The 5,467-nt window shown below is 37.9% G+C and overlaps 1 long non-coding RNA gene across 1 annotated transcript in view; it reads right to left on the reverse strand.

Annotated features, from left to right (window-relative positions):
* The window catches only part of LOC108586142, a 28,728-nt gene that overhangs the window by 19,674 nt on the left and 3,587 nt on the right, over positions 1–5,467 (reverse strand). The gene's annotated exons all lie outside the window — the stretch shown is intronic.

Raw genomic sequence — 5,467 nt, forward strand, 5'->3', positions numbered from 1 at the left:
TAAATAAATATTATTTTAGTGGATATTTAAATAGCACCTATTGGTGCCTTTAGTGACTTTAATGGCCCAAAATACTTCCATGGGCTACCCGAAGTTCTGAAGAACACACTAAGGAAACACTGACCCATATCAGCACCAATGACACTGCCCTTGAAGGCAGGGGTGCAAATGAGATCACTCACATAAAGTGCCTTCAGTGTGTCTGGCAAATAATAAGCTTCCATTGTTGATGATGACAGTGATGACAACAACAGCGATGATGATAAAATAACACTTCATATTTGTATCATACCAATAATCATTATAATGTTTTCTAATTGTTAGGCTTCAATTCACTTGCTGAAAAGAGGAAGACTAGATACTGTTCCTGGATTAGATGGGAATATGGGCTGAAGCAAGGTCCACACCAGTGCTGCTCTGATTTTGCTTCTTTGCCTCCAGAGAGGCAAAGAACATCATTTCAGGGAGGCACTGAACATCATTCATATCACCTCCACCTGCAGAGACCACAGAGGCCTCTACAGTCCCTGCTACCTGGTATCCAAGCACCCAAGACTAATCAGAGTTGCCATGCCTGCCAAAAATTGTTGCTCTTCTAGACCTCTTATCTCAAGGATTAGGGAATTTAGATGGAAGGTTTTCCAAGCTAGCATCTAAGAAAATGGTATGAACTTTGGAACTAGAAAATTTAGACTTATATGACAGATCTACTGACACTTTTTAAAAATACATACCTACCTACATACATAAGGAATAAAAAAGTCCAAAGAAAGTAATTACTAAAGTGTAGTTGATGGGGATTAAGTAAGCAGTAGATATATAGATTGTATATCCATAACCCTGTATCTAAAATTCTGAGATGAGGCATATTTAGAAAAATACTAATATAACTTCATATTGGATATAAATATAATATGGATACATATGCTACATATTATTTACTACCCCCGGCATGGTCTGGGGTAGCTGTCAGTAATCAAAAATATTAATGTTTCTATAGCAAAATGCATGACAATACCTGCCAAGTGGGATAAATAAAGACCATAATTAGCTTCTTATGAGTTCAGGCGAGATCAGTAATGATTTATAAAGGATTATAAACCTGTATTTAGGATGTAATACTAGGAACAAGAATTTTCATGGAAAATGTAAAAGAATATAATTGTAATATCGATCTTGTCATCCTTTCTATCACCATCCTCACAAACACTTCTACAGTGAATTTGAGAGTAGCTAGTGCCAGACTGGCCACCATCTCACCTGTAAAAGTTATTATCCACTACTAAACAGTCCTAGCTTTTAACACTTTTGAGAACGTGTCTAATTTACATTGAACTGCATCTGTTGCATTAGCCTGACTTTAAAGCAAATTATATGGAGTATAATAAAATTACTAAAAGTGTTCAGGATTATCCAGGTTCAATATTATGCTGACTAGCTCTGTTCAACCCCTTTAGGAAACCTATTGAGAGAAAAAGAGAGAAACCTAAAATCCCATAGTTGAGAAACTCTCGTTCTTTCAAATTTTCCCATTATCATTTATGGTTTAGAATGCACATAATGGACTCCTTCTTCTGTCATGATTAAGTAGCTTCTACTGTATCCGACTGTTCCACAGGTAAACATTATAAATACTGAACCAAAAAAATGTAATGACCTGGAGGTAACTTGAAGGGGCTCCTACCAGCCAAAGTTGGAACTATTTGAGCTTCAATAATGCTAATAAAGGCAATGCATTAAAGCCAATGAAATGTGTTTACACCCATGAGTTGATCACTTTCTAACAATTAGTAAATAAAGAGATAGTATCAAACTTTTATTCCGTCTTTCCTAAAAGAACTGTACCATTGCATAACCAAATAATAGATACAAGAATGTATCTTTTCATTCATGTATTTAATCTAATAAACGTGAAAGAAATAATAGAATTAAAACGTCACCATTTTAGCAACCCCCCGTGAACTAACCAGCATTAAGCATCCATGGTGGTGAATATCACAAATGAAGTCAGAGGAACACAGTCTATTTCCATAACTAGAGCTATCTTTTTAGTGTAAGTCAGATTATGTCTTCTCTCTGATCAATATCCACAATAACTCCTCATTTCACCAAAAGTGAAATTCAGCATCCTTACAAATACCTACAAGGACCTGTAACATCTGTCCTTGAATCGGCTCCTTGTTTCATTTCTGTCTGTTGCACTTCTGCTACAGTGAATCCTTCCTGTTCATTTGACACTCAAAGTGTGCTCCTGCTTCAAAGTCTTTGCGCTGGCTTTACCTCCTGCCTGCAGTCCTCTTTTCCCCAATAGTCATACAGCTCACTTCCTCACCCCTTTCACGTCTTTGCACAAAAGTCATCTTCTCAATGAAAGTATGCAACCATCCCATTTGAAATTGCATCCATCTCTTTTTTCCCTCATGCCACAAGCACATGACTTCTGACCCTTCTCTGTATTGTATTAAGGTTCTAATCATTACTACTAATACACTGTCATTGGGTTGAATTGTCCTCCTGCCTAAAAACATACTGAAATAGTAGTCTCCAATATCTCAGAATGGGACCTTATTTGAAAATAAAGACATGGTAGATGTAAGTATTTCAACTAAGATGATGTTCTACTAAAGTGTGGATGGGTTGGGGGGCAATCCAATATGACTGGTGTCTTCATAAGAAGAGAGAGACTGGAACACAGAGACACAGGGAGAACATCATATGACAAGGCAGAGGTTGGAGTTATGCAGCTGCAAGGAACACCAAAGATTGCCAGCTAGCCACAGAAGCCAGAAAGGGGCAAGGAAGGGTTCTCCTTCAGGTTTCGGATGGAGCATGGTCCCACAGACACACTGATTTCAGGCTTCTAGTCTCTAAAACTGTGAGACAATAAACATCTGTTGTTTTAAGTCACCCATGTTGCTGTGCTTTGTTTTGGTAGCCTTTGCAAACAATACATGTATCTATATAGTGTATCATTACTATATATCTCATTTTATTGTTCTTACTGCTATTGCTTGTTCACCTCCTGCCACTGACTCCCCGCCTTCCAGAAGGCCAACATCAAATGAGTAGGGATCTTTTTGGTCTGTTATGTAAAAGAATCCCTAGTACACACTAGATACTCAATAGATATCTGTTGGTTAAAATAATCCTCATATATATTTCTTCATCATTTAATTGAATTGCTTTTTGTGCTTTTGCCAGCTTTTTATTTTTTTAATCTAGTGTTTTATTATTCACAGTAATGGGCAACATAGCTGGCAGGGATATACACACACACACACACACACACACACACGTATATATATTATTGGAGACAGGGTCTTGTTTTGCTCCCCAAGTTGGAGTACGGTGGCATGATGATGGCTCACTGCAGCCTCCAACTCCTGGGCTCAAGCGATCTTTCCAACTAAGCCTCCTGAGCAGCTAGGACTACAGGCATGAGCCACCACACCCAGTTAACTTTTAAAATGTTTGTAGAGACAAGATTCCCAATGTTGCCCAGGCTAGTCTTGAACTCCTGGGCTCAAGCAATTCTCCCACGCTGGCCTCCTAAAATGCTGGGATTATAGGTGTGAGCCACCATGTCTGGTCAGGAATAATTTAAATAACCACTAATGCCCAATTTAATATCTCTTCCTGAATTAAATATTACTAAATAATTGCAAAAAAGTAAAGAGGGTAACTGTTTATAATTTCATCTCATTTCCCCTAGCCATGCTTTTGTGAAGAAGCTATTGAACAAGTAATCAAGTCAGACACCAGGAGAGAACAGGAAAAAGATAATCAGCCTTTGAGCAATGGAGACTTGAGTGAACATAAATTGTTTAACTCACTAAGCAAGTGTCTATGAAATAAATCATTATTCATAATAATCTTCTAAAACCATTAATCCAAATCTTAATGACTTCTGTCCACCAACCCATCCACAGTTCTCAACTTTCAATTATTAAGAACATTCAGTTATTTCTGTTTAGGAAAGAAAAATTTCTTGCTTCGAGTTCAATAGTTTAAGAGCCCCAAATTAGTTTATCCAGCTTAACTAAACTCATCTATCAACAGCCATAAAACCTGGGAAGTTTGACAGTTATTGTGTACTTGCTAATGTAAGTTTTTCTAACAGGATAAAACACCTCCCTATGCATTTATATTAGCCCTTATCAGTGAGATTTTTCTCCCTTCGGCCACTAACATCAAATCTTGAAATTAATTGTGCTAGTGAAAGTGCAAATACCAATTGCTTTTAAATGAGATTAGTCTCCAGATTACTCCCCTTCCCCTTCTTCTTTTGTCCATGGTGAGACTGAGAGAAGAAAAAAGTTTTAATCATAAAATCTTCCCTTCCAAAAGCAAACTTTGATTAACATAGCTCTACTATGTCACAGTGCAGAGAAAAGGGATGATATTAGTGAGGAACATTCTTACTAGGCAGAAAAAAGGAGAATCCCTTAGAATAAAAAGTAAAGAGGAAAACAGAGAAAAGCAAAGGTGAACCAAGTTTTTTCATCTTTTCCATCTGCTATAATATAAAAACCTGGGAAAGGCACTCACATAGCACCAGAAAGATTCGAGGGAAGCTAAAAGCAGAGGGGGCTTGTGACCAGATCTATATCTGAAAGTCTAAAGAAGGACTGAGAAGCAGAGTGCTATTGTACCAACGTGGAGTGGACACAAGAGAGCTGATAGGGCAGCTTATCACATCTGAGTAGAGAGAAGGCCTCAGTAAGCCCAAGTTGCCTCCGTTCTTTGTTATCTGTGTGAGGAGCAGTGTTTCATAAGTTCCTGCAGAGTTCCAGTGATGAATGTAAAGTTCTCCAATAGTTTCCACGTTTGGCAAGGGGCAATGTCATTGACTGCATAGCAAGACTCCACAGAGTAGACAGCCTAACCTTTGAACAAAACAGAGGATGTGGCTGACACTCAAGTAATGACAGTTTAAGTCAATGAGAGTAGCAATCCTACCATGTCAGCCGGGGTTGGGGATTCTGGAGCTGGACTCTCAGGCCTTAACCTTGTTGAGAACAGAGCATACATGGTACATCAGAGCCTGATGTAACACAGAGACAAGGCAAGATTATTGTGCCTCAACTGGAGTTCAACAGGAACCAGTAGAGGATATTTTGTGGACCAGCACTATTTCCCGCATGGCAAGAAATCACATCAATTTCCCATATGTACATATCATCCAGGGAAGAAGGAGGGCATAAAGAATGCCCCATAGACATTTTGGATTTTTAATTAATTAAATACTTACCAGCATGGCTTATTACTTACAAACTTAGAGCTTTTGTATTTGTTTTCTTTCATTGTTTTCCCTTATTATGAACAGGAATCAATACGGAAAAGGTTTAAATCAGTTATAGGAACTGAAGACATCAATGTTATTATGCACATCTGAATCATATATGCAAATATGCTATTGTTTTTCAGAGACTTGGTTCTTTAAAAGACTAGGCTAACACAAAGTTTC

Source organism: Papio anubis, chromosome 3, assembly GCF_008728515.1.
Source record: "Papio anubis isolate 15944 chromosome 3, Panubis1.0, whole genome shotgun sequence".
Classification (NCBI taxonomy): Eukaryota; Metazoa; Chordata; class Mammalia; order Primates; family Cercopithecidae; genus Papio; species Papio anubis.